This window comes from Schistocerca cancellata, unplaced genomic scaffold (assembly GCF_023864275.1).
Source record: "Schistocerca cancellata isolate TAMUIC-IGC-003103 unplaced genomic scaffold, iqSchCanc2.1 HiC_scaffold_246, whole genome shotgun sequence".
In the NCBI taxonomy this organism is placed as follows: Eukaryota; Metazoa; Arthropoda; class Insecta; order Orthoptera; family Acrididae; genus Schistocerca; species Schistocerca cancellata.
In genome coordinates this window covers 1-19,875 of record NW_026046268.1, presented here as the reverse complement: position 1 = coordinate 19,875, position 19,875 = coordinate 1, and the positions used below count along the sequence as shown (strand labels likewise).

Genomic DNA, 19,875 nt, shown 5'->3' with positions numbered 1-19,875 from the left:
ACGCTTGCTTCCGGCCCCTCATGTACCATGCCACAGGCGCCAAAGCGTTCGGCTGGCCGATGGCCCCTGTACGCCCGCTCGCGCCACAGCAGTTACTGTGCTTGCAGGGAATGCCGCGCCGTCGAATAACGTTTGGCGCGCAATCCGTTCATGGACAGAGAATGCTAAAAGGGGCCGTTCGACCGTTAATACGGAAATCATAGCCAAGTTAGATGGCCTGAGCCATCTCGCGGCTGCCGCTGCTATTACGAGCGCGCGTGCCACGCGGTTAAAGAGCAGTGCGCTGGCTCTGGACGCCGTTTCCTAGTGTATTTTGTCACTTCTAGTCGGTTATGAGAAGCTGGCAAATTACTCACGGTCAGTGCTTATCGTCAGACACGAGGAGAAGCTTTGATTGTAATGGAGATTAGCACCGGGACAGCGCGAACGCAGTCCCGACTACCAAAAATTATGCGCCCGAGTTACTCGCATTTGGAGTAATCGCGGGGGTCAGCTCGACCGAAGTGCAATGGACAAGCCTCACCCCGGAGGAACCGCCTTCATGATCACGGTATCCTCTACGCCAGGTAAGTATGCTTCTCCTCGGCCACAGGCGAATATTTGTAATGCGTCGCGCTATCGTAGTGGAACGAGAACTCTTGACGTTGTCGCATTCGGCGAAGAGCATGGTGCCGTGAATGTACTTGCTTCCTTAGAAACGCGCTGTTGGCCGTCGAGTTAGCAGGCAGACAGGCACAATAACGGCCTTCTGCAGAAAGCGATGCATTTTTCGTGCGGAAGACATCGCGACTCGCGGCGCCGGCCGTTGCTGGGGTTAAGTTACTGCACCCTCCGGGAGATGGCGAGCCATGTCGGGGTTACCGCCTTCGAGCCACCCTCTCCGCCTGAAAGTCGCCCTCTTTCTCGGCCGGTGTCAAAAAACGGCAAATGAGATTTGCTGAATGACTGTTTCTTCCAGCCACAGTGCAAGCCACAAAATCAATTATTGCTCTTACCTTTGCTCCCTCCGTGGGAGCCCTTAGTGCTAGGAAATACGGCAGCATTGTCAATCGCCCTTGTCTGTCGCTGAGCAACCGAAGGACCAGGCTCTGACTATCAGATGTTCTAAGGAAGCTGTATGCACTCGTGGGTGTTGTACACGAGGGACAAACATCACGTCAGCAGGCTCTTAAGGAAAGACAATAATGAGCAAAAACTGCAACTTACCCCATTGGACGCTGATGGAACAGAAGACACTTGAAGGTAAGGTAACACTTCTTCTTTCTGTTCATCTCGAGCACGATCTGGAAAGCTCGAACGAAATTTGTGTTCTCTTTAATTCAGAATGTGGAGATATTTCCTTCACGCATATGAAAGTGTATGAGAAAAATAATGCTTCATTATTTAAGCTAGATGGAAAAGTTTAGGGGAAGTAATTAATTCGTTTAGGCTGCACCACTACTAGGTAGCACTGTGAAAACAATGCCATTGCCACCTAATGGCAACACAGCTTGCTGCAGATTAATTTTGCGGCATTTCATAAATGATTAATATCTTATGACTATGGTGACGCTATGAGTAGTTTTATATGTGCAAACATTTGAAACTGCTGCGGGCATTACATTTACCTCTCTCTGTCTCTTTGCTTGGACATGGAGTAAGTAAGGATAAATTAAATTGCTTGTTTTTGAAGTAGTGACAGTTTTGAAGTGTAAAGAAATGATATTAAACAATAAAGTGTGTGTGTTTTTTTTTTTTTTTCCGAATGTAGTGATTCAACAACGAATTTATTTAATCCTACCTACCTCTGCAATTAGTGTACGTGAGAATTTCATTGGAATTGTTGCAATCGAAACCGAGCTTAATAATTTCTTGCGGCAGTTTTCAGTCCTCCTCGTGCTTTAATTGCTCATTTCCAAGCGTTATTTTAGGTTGCCTGCAAAGTTGTCAGATGAAACACAACCACTGCGACGAAAGGCCATTCCTTAGAGCAGGTAGACGCCAACTGCGGCGGGAAACTGTCGTGGCCAGGAAGATATTCACTGTGTGTGGAAGTTGAGTGAGGATCCGAAGCTGACTTGCCGGCACACGTTGCAGCATTCACTCGCCAACGGCAACGGGGTAAGAGAAGGGTACAAATACGCCGGTTCTCGTCCGATCACCGAGGTTGGGCTTGGATGGGTGGCCGTCTGGGAGCACAGGGCGCTGTTGGCTAGAATCTATATGTTTCTCGTTTTCGGTGCAGCTCGTCATGTTATTTCCTTCGATTCACGTCCCCACAAGCTCCTCAAGTGCCGCAAGTCTGCAAGTCTCGAGACGCTACGCTAGACGCTTGCTTCCGGCCCCTCATGTACCATGCCACAGGCGCCAAAGCGTTCGGCTGGCCGATGGCCCCTGTACGCCCGCTCGCGCCACAGCAGTTACTGTGCTTGCAGGGAATGCCGCGCCGTCGAATAACGTTTGGCGCGCAATCCGTTCATGGACAGAGAATGCTAAAAGGGGCCGTTCGACCGTTAATACGGAAATCATAGCCAAGTTAGATGGCCTGAGCCATCTCGCGGCTGCCGCTGCTATTACGAGCGCGCGTGCCACGCGGTTAAAGAGCAGTGCGCTGGCTCTGGACGCCGTTTCCTAGTGTATTTTGTCACTTCTAGTCGGTTATGAGAAGCTGGCAAATTACTCACGGTCAGTGCTTATCGTCAGACACGAGGAGAAGCTTTGATTGTAATGGAGATTAGCACCGGGACAGCGCGAACGCAGTCCCGACTACCAAAAATTATGCGCCCGAGTTACTCGCATTTGGAGTAATCGCGGGGGTCAGCTCGACCGAAGTGCAATGGACAAGCCTCACCCCGGAGGAACCGCCTTCATGATCACGGTATCCTCTACGCCAGGTAAGTATGCTTCTCCTCGGCCACAGGCGAATATTTGTAATGCGTCGCGCTATCGTAGTGGAACGAGAACTCTTGACGTTGTCGCATTCGGCGAAGAGCATGGTGCCGTGAATGTACTTGCTTCCTTAGAAACGCGCTGTTGGCCGTCGAGTTAGCAGGCAGACAGGCACAATAACGGCCTTCTGCAGAAAGCGATGCATTTTTCGTGCGGAAGACATCGCGACTCGCGGCGCCGGCCGTTGCTGGGGTTAAGTTACTGCACCCTCCGGGAGATGGCGGGCCATGTCGGGGTTACCGCCTTCGAGCCACCCTCTCCGCCTGAAAGTCGCCCTCTTTCTCGGCCGGTGTCAAAAAACGGCAAATGAGATTTGCTGAATGACTGTTTCTTCCAGCCACAGTGCAAGCCACAAAATCAATTATTGCTCTTACCTTTGCTCCCTCCGTGGGAGCCCTTAGTGCTAGGAAATACGGCAGCATTGTCAATCGCCCTTGTCTGTCGCTGAGCAACCGAAGGACCAGGCTCTGACTATCAGATGTTCTAAGGAAGCTGTATGCACTCGTGGGTGTTGTACACGAGGGACAAACATCACGTCAGCAGGCTCTTAAGGAAAGACAATAATGAGCAAAAACTGCAACTTACCCCATTGGACGCTGATGGAACAGAAGACACTTGAAGGTAAGGTAACACTTCTTCTTTCTGTTCATCTCGAGCACGATCTGGAAAGCTCGAACGAAATTTGTGTTCTCTTTAATTCAGAATGTGGAGATATTTCCTTCACGCATATGAAAGTGTATGAGAAAAATAATGCTTCATTATTTAAGCTAGATGGAAAAGTTTAGGGGAAGTAATTAATTCGTTTAGGCTGCACCACTACTAGGTAGCACTGTGAAAACAATGCCATTGCCACCTAATGGCAACACAGCTTGCTGCAGATTAATTTTGCGGCATTTCATAAATGATTAATATCTTATGACTATGGTGACGCTATGAGTAGTTTTATATGTGCAAACATTTGAAACTGCTGCGGGCATTACATTTACCTCTCTCTGTCTCTTTGCTTGGACATGGAGTAAGTAAGGATAAATTAAATTGCTTGTTTTTGAAGTAGTGACAGTTTTGAAGTGTAAAGAAATGATATTAAACAATAAAGTGTGTGTGTTTTTTTTTTTTTTTCCGAATGTAGTGATTCAACAACGAATTTATTTAATCCTACCTACCTCTGCAATTAGTGTACGTGAGAATTTCATTGGAATTGTTGCAATCGAAACCGAGCTTAATAATTTCTTGCGGCAGTTTTCAGTCCTCCTCGTGCTTTAATTGCTCATTTCCAAGCGTTATTTTAGGTTGCCTGCAAAGTTGTCAGATGAAACACAACCACTGCGACGAAAGGCCATTCCTTAGAGCAGGTAGACGCCAACTGCGGCGGGAAACTGTCGTGGCCAGGAAGATATTCACTGTGTGTGGAAGTTGAGTGAGGATCCGAAGCTGACTTGCCGGCACACGTTGCAGCATTCACTCGCCAACGGCAACGGGGTAAGAGAAGGGTACAAATACGCCGGTTCTCGTCCGATCACCGAGGTTGGGCTTGGATGGGTGGCCGTCTGGGAGCACAGGGCGCTGTTGGCTAGAATCTATATGTTTCTCGTTTTCGGTGCAGCTCGTCATGTTATTTCCTTCGATTCACGTCCCCACAAGCTCCTCAAGTGCCGCAAGTCTGCAAGTCTCGAGACGCTACGCTAGACGCTTGCTTCCGGCCCCTCATGTACCATGCCACAGGCGCCAAAGCGTTCGGCTGGCCGATGGCCCCTGTACGCCCGCTCGCGCCACAGCAGTTACTGTGCTTGCAGGGAATGCCGCGCCGTCGAATAACGTTTGGCGCGCAATCCGTTCATGGACAGAGAATGCTAAAAGGGGCCGTTCGACCGTTAATACGGAAATCATAGCCAAGTTAGATGGCCTGAGCCATCTCGCGGCTGCCGCTGCTATTACGAGCGCGCGTGCCACGCGGTTAAAGAGCAGTGCGCTGGCTCTGGACGCCGTTTCCTAGTGTATTTTGTCACTTCTAGTCGGTTATGAGAAGCTGGCAAATTACTCACGGTCAGTGCTTATCGTCAGACACGAGGAGAAGCTTTGATTGTAATGGAGATTAGCACCGGGACAGCGCGAACGCAGTCCCGACTACCAAAAATTATGCGCCCGAGTTACTCGCATTTGGAGTAATCGCGGGGGTCAGCTCGACCGAAGTGCAATGGACAAGCCTCACCCCGGAGGAACCGCCTTCATGATCACGGTATCCTCTACGCCAGGTAAGTATGCTTCTCCTCGGCCACAGGCGAATATTTGTAATGCGTCGCGCTATCGTAGTGGAACGAGAACTCTTGACGTTGTCGCATTCGGCGAAGAGCATGGTGCCGTGAATGTACTTGCTTCCTTAGAAACGCGCTGTTGGCCGTCGAGTTAGCAGGCAGACAGGCACAATAACGGCCTTCTGCAGAAAGCGATGCATTTTTCGTGCGGAAGACATCGCGACTCGCGGCGCCGGCCGTTGCTGGGGTTAAGTTACTGCACCCTCCGGGAGATGGCGGGCCATGTCGGGGTTACCGCCTTCGAGCCACCCTCTCCGCCTGAAAGTCGCCCTCTTTCTCGGCCGGTGTCAAAAAACGGCAAATGAGATTTGCTGAATGACTGTTTCTTCCAGCCACAGTGCAAGCCACAAAATCAATTATTGCTCTTACCTTTGCTCCCTCCGTGGGAGCCCTTAGTGCTAGGAAATACGGCAGCATTGTCAATCGCCCTTGTCTGTCGCTGAGCAACCGAAGGACCAGGCTCTGACTATCAGATGTTCTAAGGAAGCTGTATGCACTCGTGGGTGTTGTACACGAGGGACAAACATCACGTCAGCAGGCTCTTAAGGAAAGACAATAATGAGCAAAAACTGCAACTTACCCCATTGGACGCTGATGGAACAGAAGACACTTGAAGGTAAGGTAACACTTCTTCTTTCTGTTCATCTCGAGCACGATCTGGAAAGCTCGAACGAAATTTGTGTTCTCTTTAATTCAGAATGTGGAGATATTTCCTTCACGCATATGAAAGTGTATGAGAAAAATAATGCTTCATTATTTAAGCTAGATGGAAAAGTTTAGGGGAAGTAATTAATTCGTTTAGGCTGCACCACTACTAGGTAGCACTGTGAAAACAATGCCATTGCCACCTAATGGCAACACAGCTTGCTGCAGATTAATTTTGCGGCATTTCATAAATGATTAATATCTTATGACTATGGTGACGCTATGAGTAGTTTTATATGTGCAAACATTTGAAACTGCTGCGGGCATTACATTTACCTCTCTCTGTCTCTTTGCTTGGACATGGAGTAAGTAAGGATAAATTAAATTGCTTGTTTTTGAAGTAGTGACAGTTTTGAAGTGTAAAGAAATGATATTAAACAATAAAGTGTGTGTGTTTTTTTTTTTTTTCCGAATGTAGTGATTCAACAACGAATTTATTTAATCCTACCTACCTCTGCAATTAGTGTACGTGAGAATTTCATTGGAATTGTTGCAATCGAAACCGAGCTTAATAATTTCTTGCGGCAGTTTTCAGTCCTCCTCGTGCTTTAATTGCTCATTTCCAAGCGTTATTTTAGGTTGCCTGCAAAGTTGTCAGATGAAACACAACCACTGCGACGAAAGGCCATTCCTTAGAGCAGGTAGACGCCAACTGCGGCGGGAAACTGTCGTGGCCAGGAAGATATTCACTGTGTGTGGAAGTTGAGTGAGGATCCGAAGCTGACTTGCCGGCACACGTTGCAGCATTCACTCGCCAACGGCAACGGGGTAAGAGAAGGGTACAAATACGCCGGTTCTCGTCCGATCACCGAGGTTGGGCTTGGATGGGTGGCCGTCTGGGAGCACAGGGCGCTGTTGGCTAGAATCTATATGTTTCTCGTTTTCGGTGCAGCTCGTCATGTTATTTCCTTCGATTCACGTCCCCACAAGCTCCTCAAGTGCCGCAAGTCTGCAAGTCTCGAGACGCTACGCTAGACGCTTGCTTCCGGCCCCTCATGTACCATGCCACAGGCGCCAAAGCGTTCGGCTGGCCGATGGCCCCTGTACGCCCGCTCGCGCCACAGCAGTTACTGTGCTTGCAGGGAATGCCGCGCCGTCGAATAACGTTTGGCGCGCAATCCGTTCATGGACAGAGAATGCTAAAAGGGGCCGTTCGACCGTTAATACGGAAATCATAGCCAAGTTAGATGGCCTGAGCCATCTCGCGGCTGCCGCTGCTATTACGAGCGCGCGTGCCACGCGGTTAAAGAGCAGTGCGCTGGCTCTGGACGCCGTTTCCTAGTGTATTTTGTCACTTCTAGTCGGTTATGAGAAGCTGGCAAATTACTCACGGTCAGTGCTTATCGTCAGACACGAGGAGAAGCTTTGATTGTAATGGAGATTAGCACCGGGACAGCGCGAACGCAGTCCCGACTACCAAAAATTATGCGCCCGAGTTACTCGCATTTGGAGTAATCGCGGGGGTCAGCTCGACCGAAGTGCAATGGACAAGCCTCACCCCGGAGGAACCGCCTTCATGATCACGGTATCCTCTACGCCAGGTAAGTATGCTTCTCCTCGGCCACAGGCGAATATTTGTAATGCGTCGCGCTATCGTAGTGGAACGAGAACTCTTGACGTTGTCGCATTCGGCGAAGAGCATGGTGCCGTGAATGTACTTGCTTCCTTAGAAACGCGCTGTTGGCCGTCGAGTTAGCAGGCAGACAGGCACAATAACGGCCTTCTGCAGAAAGCGATGCATTTTTCGTGCGGAAGACATCGCGACTCGCGGCGCCGGCCGTTGCTGGGGTTAAGTTACTGCACCCTCCGGGAGATGGCGGGCCATGTCGGGGTTACCGCCTTCGAGCCACCCTCTCCGCCTGAAAGTCGCCCTCTTTCTCGGCCGGTGTCAAAAAACGGCAAATGAGATTTGCTGAATGACTGTTTCTTCCAGCCACAGTGCAAGCCACAAAATCAATTATTGCTCTTACCTTTGCTCCCTCCGTGGGAGCCCTTAGTGCTAGGAAATACGGCAGCATTGTCAATCGCCCTTGTCTGTCGCTGAGCAACCGAAGGACCAGGCTCTGACTATCAGATGTTCTAAGGAAGCTGTATGCACTCGTGGGTGTTGTACACGAGGGACAAACATCACGTCAGCAGGCTCTTAAGGAAAGACAATAATGAGCAAAAACTGCAACTTACCCCATTGGACGCTGATGGAACAGAAGACACTTGAAGGTAAGGTAACACTTCTTCTTTCTGTTCATCTCGAGCACGATCTGGAAAGCTCGAACGAAATTTGTGTTCTCTTTAATTCAGAATGTGGAGATATTTCCTTCACGCATATGAAAGTGTATGAGAAAAATAATGCTTCATTATTTAAGCTAGATGGAAAAGTTTAGGGGAAGTAATTAATTCGTTTAGGCTGCACCACTACTAGGTAGCACTGTGAAAACAATGCCATTGCCACCTAATGGCAACACAGCTTGCTGCAGATTAATTTTGCGGCATTTCATAAATGATTAATATCTTATGACTATGGTGACGCTATGAGTAGTTTTATATGTGCAAACATTTGAAACTGCTGCGGGCATTACATTTACCTCTCTCTGTCTCTTTGCTTGGACATGGAGTAAGTAAGGATAAATTAAATTGCTTGTTTTTGAAGTAGTGACAGTTTTGAAGTGTAAAGAAATGATATTAAACAATAAAGTGTGTGTGTTTTTTTTTTTTTTCCGAATGTAGTGATTCAACAACGAATTTATTTAATCCTACCTACCTCTGCAATTAGTGTACGTGAGAATTTCATTGGAATTGTTGCAATCGAAACCGAGCTTAATAATTTCTTGCGGCAGTTTTCAGTCCTCCTCGTGCTTTAATTGCTCATTTCCAAGCGTTATTTTAGGTTGCCTGCAAAGTTGTCAGATGAAACACAACCACTGCGACGAAAGGCCATTCCTTAGAGCAGGTAGACGCCAACTGCGGCGGGAAACTGTCGTGGCCAGGAAGATATTCACTGTGTGTGGAAGTTGAGTGAGGATCCGAAGCTGACTTGCCGGCACACGTTGCAGCATTCACTCGCCAACGGCAACGGGGTAAGAGAAGGGTACAAATACGCCGGTTCTCGTCCGATCACCGAGGTTGGGCTTGGATGGGTGGCCGTCTGGGAGCACAGGGCGCTGTTGGCTAGAATCTATATGTTTCTCGTTTTCGGTGCAGCTCGTCATGTTATTTCCTTCGATTCACGTCCCCACAAGCTCCTCAAGTGCCGCAAGTCTGCAAGTCTCGAGACGCTACGCTAGACGCTTGCTTCCGGCCCCTCATGTACCATGCCACAGGCGCCAAAGCGTTCGGCTGGCCGATGGCCCCTGTACGCCCGCTCGCGCCACAGCAGTTACTGTGCTTGCAGGGAATGCCGCGCCGTCGAATAACGTTTGGCGCGCAATCCGTTCATGGACAGAGAATGCTAAAAGGGGCCGTTCGACCGTTAATACGGAAATCATAGCCAAGTTAGATGGCCTGAGCCATCTCGCGGCTGCCGCTGCTATTACGAGCGCGCGTGCCACGCGGTTAAAGAGCAGTGCGCTGGCTCTGGACGCCGTTTCCTAGTGTATTTTGTCACTTCTAGTCGGTTATGAGAAGCTGGCAAATTACTCACGGTCAGTGCTTATCGTCAGACACGAGGAGAAGCTTTGATTGTAATGGAGATTAGCACCGGGACAGCGCGAACGCAGTCCCGACTACCAAAAATTATGCGCCCGAGTTACTCGCATTTGGAGTAATCGCGGGGGTCAGCTCGACCGAAGTGCAATGGACAAGCCTCACCCCGGAGGAACCGCCTTCATGATCACGGTATCCTCTACGCCAGGTAAGTATGCTTCTCCTCGGCCACAGGCGAATATTTGTAATGCGTCGCGCTATCGTAGTGGAACGAGAACTCTTGACGTTGTCGCATTCGGCGAAGAGCATGGTGCCGTGAATGTACTTGCTTCCTTAGAAACGCGCTGTTGGCCGTCGAGTTAGCAGGCAGACAGGCACAATAACGGCCTTCTGCAGAAAGCGATGCATTTTTCGTGCGGAAGACATCGCGACTCGCGGCGCCGGCCGTTGCTGGGGTTAAGTTACTGCACCCTCCGGGAGATGGCGGGCCATGTCGGGGTTACCGCCTTCGAGCCACCCTCTCCGCCTGAAAGTCGCCCTCTTTCTCGGCCGGTGTCAAAAAACGGCAAATGAGATTTGCTGAATGACTGTTTCTTCCAGCCACAGTGCAAGCCACAAAATCAATTATTGCTCTTACCTTTGCTCCCTCCGTGGGAGCCCTTAGTGCTAGGAAATACGGCAGCATTGTCAATCGCCCTTGTCTGTCGCTGAGCAACCGAAGGACCAGGCTCTGACTATCAGATGTTCTAAGGAAGCTGTATGCACTCGTGGGTGTTGTACACGAGGGACAAACATCACGTCAGCAGGCTCTTAAGGAAAGACAATAATGAGCAAAAACTGCAACTTACCCCATTGGACGCTGATGGAACAGAAGACACTTGAAGGTAAGGTAACACTTCTTCTTTCTGTTCATCTCGAGCACGATCTGGAAAGCTCGAACGAAATTTGTGTTCTCTTTAATTCAGAATGTGGAGATATTTCCTTCACGCATATGAAAGTGTATGAGAAAAATAATGCTTCATTATTTAAGCTAGATGGAAAAGTTTAGGGGAAGTAATTAATTCGTTTAGGCTGCACCACTACTAGGTAGCACTGTGAAAACAATGCCATTGCCACCTAATGGCAACACAGCTTGCTGCAGATTAATTTTGCGGCATTTCATAAATGATTAATATCTTATGACTATGGTGACGCTATGAGTAGTTTTATATGTGCAAACATTTGAAACTGCTGCGGGCATTACATTTACCTCTCTCTGTCTCTTTGCTTGGACATGGAGTAAGTAAGGATAAATTAAATTGCTTGTTTTTGAAGTAGTGACAGTTTTGAAGTGTAAAGAAATGATATTAAACAATAAAGTGTGTGTGTTTTTTTTTTTTTCCGAATGTAGTGATTCAACAACGAATTTATTTAATCCTACCTACCTCTGCAATTAGTGTACGTGAGAATTTCATTGGAATTGTTGCAATCGAAACCGAGCTTAATAATTTCTTGCGGCAGTTTTCAGTCCTCCTCGTGCTTTAATTGCTCATTTCCAAGCGTTATTTTAGGTTGCCTGCAAAGTTGTCAGATGAAACACAACCACTGCGACGAAAGGCCATTCCTTAGAGCAGGTAGACGCCAACTGCGGCGGGAAACTGTCGTGGCCAGGAAGATATTCACTGTGTGTGGAAGTTGAGTGAGGATCCGAAGCTGACTTGCCGGCACACGTTGCAGCATTCACTCGCCAACGGCAACGGGGTAAGAGAAGGGTACAAATACGCCGGTTCTCGTCCGATCACCGAGGTTGGGCTTGGATGGGTGGCCGTCTGGGAGCACAGGGCGCTGTTGGCTAGAATCTATATGTTTCTCGTTTTCGGTGCAGCTCGTCATGTTATTTCCTTCGATTCACGTCCCCACAAGCTCCTCAAGTGCCGCAAGTCTGCAAGTCTCGAGACGCTACGCTAGACGCTTGCTTCCGGCCCCTCATGTACCATGCCACAGGCGCCAAAGCGTTCGGCTGGCCGATGGCCCCTGTACGCCCGCTCGCGCCACAGCAGTTACTGTGCTTGCAGGGAATGCCGCGCCGTCGAATAACGTTTGGCGCGCAATCCGTTCATGGACAGAGAATGCTAAAAGGGGCCGTTCGACCGTTAATACGGAAATCATAGCCAAGTTAGATGGCCTGAGCCATCTCGCGGCTGCCGCTGCTATTACGAGCGCGCGTGCCACGCGGTTAAAGAGCAGTGCGCTGGCTCTGGACGCCGTTTCCTAGTGTATTTTGTCACTTCTAGTCGGTTATGAGAAGCTGGCAAATTACTCACGGTCAGTGCTTATCGTCAGACACGAGGAGAAGCTTTGATTGTAATGGAGATTAGCACCGGGACAGCGCGAACGCAGTCCCGACTACCAAAAATTATGCGCCCGAGTTACTCGCATTTGGAGTAATCGCGGGGGTCAGCTCGACCGAAGTGCAATGGACAAGCCTCACCCCGGAGGAACCGCCTTCATGATCACGGTATCCTCTACGCCAGGTAAGTATGCTTCTCCTCGGCCACAGGCGAATATTTGTAATGCGTCGCGCTATCGTAGTGGAACGAGAACTCTTGACGTTGTCGCATTCGGCGAAGAGCATGGTGCCGTGAATGTACTTGCTTCCTTAGAAACGCGCTGTTGGCCGTCGAGTTAGCAGGCAGACAGGCACAATAACGGCCTTCTGCAGAAAGCGATGCATTTTTCGTGCGGAAGACATCGCGACTCGCGGCGCCGGCCGTTGCTGGGGTTAAGTTACTGCACCCTCCGGGAGATGGCGGGCCATGTCGGGGTTACCGCCTTCGAGCCACCCTCTCCGCCTGAAAGTCGCCCTCTTTCTCGGCCGGTGTCAAAAAACGGCAAATGAGATTTGCTGAATGACTGTTTCTTCCAGCCACAGTGCAAGCCACAAAATCAATTATTGCTCTTACCTTTGCTCCCTCCGTGGGAGCCCTTAGTGCTAGGAAATACGGCAGCATTGTCAATCGCCCTTGTCTGTCGCTGAGCAACCGAAGGACCAGGCTCTGACTATCAGATGTTCTAAGGAAGCTGTATGCACTCGTGGGTGTTGTACACGAGGGACAAACATCACGTCAGCAGGCTCTTAAGGAAAGACAATAATGAGCAAAAACTGCAACTTACCCCATTGGACGCTGATGGAACAGAAGACACTTGAAGGTAAGGTAACACTTCTTCTTTCTGTTCATCTCGAGCACGATCTGGAAAGCTCGAACGAAATTTGTGTTCTCTTTAATTCAGAATGTGGAGATATTTCCTTCACGCATATGAAAGTGTATGAGAAAAATAATGCTTCATTATTTAAGCTAGATGGAAAAGTTTAGGGGAAGTAATTAATTCGTTTAGGCTGCACCACTACTAGGTAGCACTGTGAAAACAATGCCATTGCCACCTAATGGCAACACAGCTTGCTGCAGATTAATTTTGCGGCATTTCATAAATGATTAATATCTTATGACTATGGTGACGCTATGAGTAGTTTTATATGTGCAAACATTTGAAACTGCTGCGGGCATTACATTTACCTCTCTCTGTCTCTTTGCTTGGACATGGAGTAAGTAAGGATAAATTAAATTGCTTGTTTTTGAAGTAGTGACAGTTTTGAAGTGTAAAGAAATGATATTAAACAATAAAGTGTGTGTGTTTTTTTTTTTTTTTCCGAATGTAGTGATTCAACAACGAATTTATTTAATCCTACCTACCTCTGCAATTAGTGTACGTGAGAATTTCATTGGAATTGTTGCAATCGAAACCGAGCTTAATAATTTCTTGCGGCAGTTTTCAGTCCTCCTCGTGCTTTAATTGCTCATTTCCAAGCGTTATTTTAGGTTGCCTGCAAAGTTGTCAGATGAAACACAACCACTGCGACGAAAGGCCATTCCTTAGAGCAGGTAGACGCCAACTGCGGCGGGAAACTGTCGTGGCCAGGAAGATATTCACTGTGTGTGGAAGTTGAGTGAGGATCCGAAGCTGACTTGCCGGCACACGTTGCAGCATTCACTCGCCAACGGCAACGGGGTAAGAGAAGGGTACAAATACGCCGGTTCTCGTCCGATCACCGAGGTTGGGCTTGGATGGGTGGCCGTCTGGGAGCACAGGGCGCTGTTGGCTAGAATCTATATGTTTCTCGTTTTCGGTGCAGCTCGTCATGTTATTTCCTTCGATTCACGTCCCACAAGCTCCTCAAGTGCCGCAAGTCTGCAAGTCTCGAGACGCTACGCTAGACGCTTGCTTCCGGCCCCTCATGTACCATGCCACAGGCGCCAAAGCGTTCGGCTGGCCGATGGCCCCTGTACGCCCGCTCGCGCCACAGCAGTTACTGTGCTTGCAGGGAATGCCGCGCCGTCGAATAACGTTTGGCGCGCAATCCGTTCATGGACAGAGAATGCTAAAAGGGGCCGTTCGACCGTTAATACGGAAATCATAGCCAAGTTAGATGGCCTGAGCCATCTCGCGGCTGCCGCTGCTATTACGAGCGCGCGTGCCACGCGGTTAAAGAGCAGTGCGCTGGCTCTGGACGCCGTTTCCTAGTGTATTTTGTCACTTCTAGTCGGTTATGAGAAGCTGGCAAATTACTCACGGTCAGTGCTTATCGTCAGACACGAGGAGAAGCTTTGATTGTAATGGAGATTAGCACCGGGACAGCGCGAACGCAGTCCCGACTACCAAAAATTATGCGCCCGAGTTACTCGCATTTGGAGTAATCGCGGGGGTCAGCTCGACCGAAGTGCAATGGACAAGCCTCACCCCGGAGGAACCGCCTTCATGATCACGGTATCCTCTACGCCAGGTAAGTATGCTTCTCCTCGGCCACAGGCGAATATTTGTAATGCGTCGCGCTATCGTAGTGGAACGAGAACTCTTGACGTTGTCGCATTCGGCGAAGAGCATGGTGCCGTGAATGTACTTGCTTCCTTAGAAACGCGCTGTTGGCCGTCGAGTTAGCAGGCAGACAGGCACAATAACGGCCTTCTGCAGAAAGCGATGCATTTTCGTGCGGAAGACATCGCGACTCGCGGCGCCGGCCGTTGCTGGGGTTAAGTTACTGCACCCTCCGGGAGATGGCGGGCCATGTCGGGGTTACCGCCTTCGAGCCACCCTCTCCGCCTGAAAGTCGCCCTCTTTCTCGGCCGGTGTCAAAAAACGGCAAATGAGATTTGCTGAATGACTGTTTCTTCCAGCCACAGTGCAAGCCACAAAATCAATTATTGCTCTTACCTTTGCTCCCTCCGTGGGAGCCCTTAGTGCTAGGAAATACGGCAGCATTGTCAATCGCCCTTGTCTGTCGCTGAGCAACCGAAGGACCAGGCTCTGACTATCAGATGTTCTAAGGAAGCTGTATGCACTCGTGGGTGTTGTACACGAGGGACAAACATCACGTCAGCAGGCTCTTAAGGAAAGACAATAATGAGCAAAAACTGCAACTTACCCCATTGGACGCTGATGGAACAGAAGACACTTGAAGGTAAGGTAACACTTCTTCTTTCTGTTCATCTCGAGCACGATCTGGAAAGCTCGAACGAAATTTGTGTTCTCTTTAATTCAGAATGTGGAGATATTTCCTTCACGCATATGAAAGTGTATGAGAAAAATAATGCTTCATTATTTAAGCTAGATGGAAAAGTTTAGGGGAAGTAATTAATTCGTTTAGGCTGCACCACTACTAGGTAGCACTGTGAAAACAATGCCATTGCCACCTAATGGCAACACAGCTTGCTGCAGATTAATTTTGCGGCATTTCATAAATGATTAATATCTTATGACTATGGTGACGCTATGAGTAGTTTTATATGTGCAAACATTTGAAAACTGCTGCGGGCATTACATTTACCTCTCTCTGTCTCTTTGCTTGGACATGGAGTAAGTAAGGATAAATTAAATTGCTTGTTTTTGAAGTAGTGACAGTTTTTGAAGTGTAAAGAAATGATATTAAACAATAAAGTGTGTGTGTTTTTTTTTTTTTTTCCGAATGTAGTGATTCAACAACGAATTTATTTAATCCTACCTACCTCTGCAATTAGTGTACGTGAGAATTTCATTGGAATTGTTGCAATCGAAACCGAGCTTAATAATTTCTTGCGGCAGTTTTCAGTCCTCCTCGTGCTTTAATTGCTCATTTCCAAGCGTTATTTTAGGTTGCCTGCAAAGTTGTCAGATGAAACACAACCACTGCGACGAAAGGCCATTCCTTAGAGCAGGTAGACGCCAACTGCGGCGGGAAACTGTCGTGGCCAGGAAGATATTCACTGTGTGTGGAAGTTGAGTGAGGATCCGAAGCTGACTTGCCGGCACACGTTGCAGCATTCACTCGCCAACGGCAACGGGGTAAGAGAAGGGTACAAATACGCCGGTTCTCGTCCGATCACCGAGGTGGGCTTGGATGGGTGGCCGTCTGGGAGCACAGGGCGCTGTTGGCTAGAATCTATATGTTTCTCGTTTTCGGTGCAGCTCGTCATGTTATTTCCTTCGATTCACGTCCCCACAAGCTCCTCAAGTGCCGCAAGTCTGCAAGTCTCGAGACGCTACGCTAGACGCTTGCTTCCGGCCCCTCATGTACCATGCCACAGGCGCCAAAGCGTTCGGCTGGCCGATGGCCCCTGTACGCCCGCTCGCGCCACAGCAGTTACTGTGCTTGCAGGGAATGCCGCGCCGTCGAATAACGTTTGGCGCGCAATCCGTTCATGGACAGAGAATGCTAAAAGGGGCCGTTCGACCGTTAATACGGAAATCATAGCCAAGTTAGATGGCCTGAGCCATCTCGCGGCTGCCGCTGCTATTACGAGCGCGCGTGCCACGCGGTTAAAGAGCAGTGCGCTGGCTCTGGACGCCGTTTCCTAGTGTATTTTGTCACTTCTAGTCGGTTATGAGAAGCTGGCAAATTACTCACGGTCAGTGCTTATCGTCAGACACGAGGAGAAGCTTTGATTGTAATGGAGATTAGCACCGGGACAGCGCGAACGCAGTCCCGACTACCAAAAATTATGCGCCCGAGTTACTCGCATTTGGAGTAATCGCGGGGGTCAGCTCGACCGAAGTGCAATGGACAAGCCTCACCCCGGAGGAACCGCCTTCATGATCACGGTATCCTCTACGCCAGGTAAGTATGCTTCTCCTCGGCCACAGGCGAAATATTTGTAATGCGTCGCGCTATCGTAGTGGAACGAGAACTCTTGACGTTGTCGCATTCGGCGAAGAGCATGGTGCCGTGAATGTACTTGCTTCCTTAGAAACGCGCTGTTGGCCGTCGAGTTAGCAGGCAGACAGGCACAATAACGGCCTTCTGCAGAAAGCGATGCATTTTTCGTGCGGAAGACATCGCGACTCGCGGCGCCGGCCGTTGCTGGGGTTAAGTTACTGCACCCTCCGGGAGATGGCGGGCCATGTCGGGGTTACCGCCTTCGAGCCACCCTCTCCGCCTGAAAGTCGCCCTCTTTCTCGGCCGGTGTCAAAAAACGGCAAATGAGATTTGCTGAATGACTGTTTCTTCCAGCCACAGTGCAAGCCACAAAATCAATTATTGCTCTTACCTTTGCTCCCTCCGTGGGAGCCCTTAGTGCTAGGAAATACGGCAGCATTGTCAATCGCCCTTGTCTGTCGCTGAGCAACCGAAGGACCAGGCTCTGACTATCAGATGTTCTAAGGAAGCTGTATGCACTCGTGGGTGTTGTACACGAGGGACAAACATCACGTCAGCAGGCTCTTAAGGAAAGACAATAATGAGCAAAAACTGCAACTTACCCCATTGGACGCTGATGGAACAGAAGACACTTGAAGGTAAGGTAACACTTCTTCTTTCTGTTCATCTCGAGCACGATCTGGAAAGCTCGAACGAAATTTGTGTTCTCTTTAATTCAGAATGTGGAGATATTTCCTTCACGCATATGAAAGTGTATGAGAAAAATAATGCTTCATTATTTAAGCTAGATGGAAAAGTTTAGGGGAAGTAATTAATTCGTTTAGGCTGCACCACTACTAGGTAGCACTGTGAAAACAATGCCATTGCCACCTAATGGCAACACAGCTTGCTGCAGATTAATTTTGCGGCATTTCATAAATGATTAATATCTTATGACTATGGTGACGCTATGAGTAGTTTTATATGTGCAAACATTTGAAACTGCTGCGGGCATTACATTTACCTCTCTCTGTCTCTTTGCTTGGACATGGAGTAAGTAAGGATAAATTAAATTGCTTGTTTTTGAAGTAGTGACAGTTTTGAAGTGTAAAGAAATGATATTAAACAATAAAGTGTGTGTGTTTTTTTTTTTTTTTCCGAATGTAGTGATTCAACAACGAATTTATTTAATCCTACCTACCTCTGCAATTAGTGTACGTGAGAATTTCATTGGAATTGTTGCAATCGAAACCGAGCTTAATAATTTCTTGCGGCAGTTTTCAGTCCTCCTCGTGCTTTAATTGCTCATTTCCAAGCGTTATTTTAGGTTGCCTGCAAAGTTGTCAGATGAAACACAACCACTGCGACGAAAGGCCATTCCTTAGAGCAGGTAGACGCCAACTGCGGCGGGAAACTGTCGTGGCCAGGAAGATATTCACTGTGTGTGGAAGTTGAGTGAGGATCCGAAGCTGACTTGCCGGCACACGTTGCAGCATTCACTCGCCAACGGCAACGGGGTAAGAGAAGGGTACAAATACGCCGGTTCTCGTCCGATCACCGAGGTTGGGCTTGGATGGGTGGCCGTCTGGGAGCACAGGGCGCTGTTGGCTAGAATCTATATGTTTCTCGTTTTCGGTGCAGCTCGTCATGTTATTTCCTTCGATTCACGTCCCCACAAGCTCCTCAAGTGCCGCAAGTCTGCAAGTCTCGAGACGCTACGCTAGACGCTTGCTTCCGGCCCCTCATGTACCATGCCACAGGCGCCAAAGCGTTCGGCTGGCCGATGGCCCCTGTACGCCCGCTCGCGCCACAGCAGTTACTGTGCTTGCAGGGAATGCCGCGCCGTCGAATAACGTTTGGCGCGCAATCCGTTCATGGACAGAGAATGCTAAAAGGGGCCGTTCGACCGTTAATACGGAAATCATAGCCAAGTTAGATGGCCTGAGCCATCTCGCGGCTGCCGCTGCTATTACGAGCGCGCGTGCCACGCGGTTAAAGAGCAGTGCGCTGGCTCTGGACGCCGTTTCCTAGTGTATTTTGTCACTTCTAGTCGGTTATGAGAAGCTGGCAAATTACTCACGGTCAGTGCTTATCGTCAGACACGAGGAGAAGCTTTGATTGTAATGGAGATTAGCACCGGGACAGCGCGAACGCAGTCCCGACTACCAAAAATTATGCGCCCGAGTTACTCGCATTTGGAGTAATCGCGGGGGTCAGCTCGACCGAAGTGCAATGGACAAGCCTCACCCCGGAGGAACCGCCTTCATGATCACGGTATCCTCTACGCCAGGTAAGTATGCTTCTCCTCGGCCACAGGCGAATATTTGTAATGCGTCGCGCTATCGTAGTGGAACGAGAACTCTTGACGTTGTCGCATTCGGCGAAGAGCATGGTGCCGTGAATGTACTTGCTTCCTTAGAAACGCGCTGTTGGCCGTCGAGTTAGCAGGCAGACAGGCACAATAACGGCCTTCTGCAGAAAGCGATGCATTTTTCGTGCGGAAGACATCGCGACTCGCGGCGCCGGCCGTTGCTGGGGTTAAGTTACTGCACCCTCCGGGAGATGGCGGGCCATGTCGGGGTTACCGCCTTCGAGCCACCCTCTCCGCCTGAAAGTCGCCCTCTTTCTCGGCCGGTGTCAAAAAACGGCAAATGAGATTTGCTGAATGACTGTTTCTTCCAGCCACAGTGCAAGCCACAAAATCAATTATTGCTCTTACCTTTGCTCCCTCCGTGGGAGCCCTTAGTGCTAGGAAATACGGCAGCATTGTCAATCGCCCTTGTCTGTCGCTGAGCAACCGAAGGACCAGGCTCTGACTATCAGATGTTCTAAGGAAGCTGTATGCACTCGTGGGTGTTGTACACGAGGGACAAACATCACGTCAGCAGGCTCTTAAGGAAAGACAATAATGAGCAAAAACTGCAACTTACCCCATTGGACGCTGATGGAACAGAAGACACTTGAAGGTAAGGTAACACTTCTTCTTTCTGTTCATCTCGAGCACGATCTGGAAAGCTCGAACGAAATTTGTGTTCTCTTTAATTCAGAATGTGGAGATATTTCCTTCACGCATATGAAAGTGTATGAGAAAAATAATGCTTCATTATTTAAGCTAGATGGAAAAGTTTAGGGGAAGTAATTAATTCG

The 19,875-nt window shown here is 49.1% G+C and overlaps 9 non-coding genes across 9 annotated transcripts; all 9 read right to left on the bottom strand.

The window, feature by feature from the left end:
* Positions 1 to 411: 411 nt before the first annotated feature.
* LOC126113266 (U1 spliceosomal RNA) lies at positions 412 to 574 on the bottom strand. Its single transcript, XR_007524789.1, has one exon. It is a non-coding gene; the product is annotated as a U1 spliceosomal RNA (small nuclear RNA).
* A 2,144-nt stretch (positions 575 to 2,718) lies between these two features.
* Positions 2,719 to 2,881, bottom strand: LOC126113265 (U1 spliceosomal RNA). Its single transcript, XR_007524788.1, has one exon. It is a non-coding gene; the product is annotated as a U1 spliceosomal RNA (small nuclear RNA).
* A 2,144-nt stretch (positions 2,882 to 5,025) lies between these two features.
* Positions 5,026 to 5,188, bottom strand: LOC126113264 (U1 spliceosomal RNA). The gene has a single exon (XR_007524787.1). It is a non-coding gene; the product is annotated as a U1 spliceosomal RNA (small nuclear RNA).
* A 2,143-nt stretch (positions 5,189 to 7,331) lies between these two features.
* Positions 7,332 to 7,494, bottom strand: LOC126113263 (U1 spliceosomal RNA). Its single transcript, XR_007524786.1, has one exon. It is a non-coding gene; the product is annotated as a U1 spliceosomal RNA (small nuclear RNA).
* Positions 7,495 to 9,637: 2,143 nt separating this feature from the next.
* LOC126113281 (U1 spliceosomal RNA) lies at positions 9,638 to 9,800 on the bottom strand. The gene has a single exon (XR_007524802.1). It is a non-coding gene; the product is annotated as a U1 spliceosomal RNA (small nuclear RNA).
* A 2,142-nt stretch (positions 9,801 to 11,942) lies between these two features.
* LOC126113279 (U1 spliceosomal RNA) lies at positions 11,943 to 12,105 on the bottom strand. Its single transcript, XR_007524801.1, has one exon. It is a non-coding gene; the product is annotated as a U1 spliceosomal RNA (small nuclear RNA).
* A 2,143-nt stretch (positions 12,106 to 14,248) lies between these two features.
* On the bottom strand, positions 14,249 to 14,411 carry LOC126113278 (U1 spliceosomal RNA). The gene has a single exon (XR_007524800.1). It is a non-coding gene; the product is annotated as a U1 spliceosomal RNA (small nuclear RNA).
* A 2,144-nt stretch (positions 14,412 to 16,555) lies between these two features.
* On the bottom strand, positions 16,556 to 16,718 carry LOC126113274 (U1 spliceosomal RNA). Its single transcript, XR_007524796.1, has one exon. It is a non-coding gene; the product is annotated as a U1 spliceosomal RNA (small nuclear RNA).
* A 2,145-nt stretch (positions 16,719 to 18,863) lies between these two features.
* Positions 18,864 to 19,026, bottom strand: LOC126113262 (U1 spliceosomal RNA). Its single transcript, XR_007524785.1, has one exon. It is a non-coding gene; the product is annotated as a U1 spliceosomal RNA (small nuclear RNA).
* Between the last annotated feature and the right edge of the window lie 849 nt (positions 19,027 to 19,875).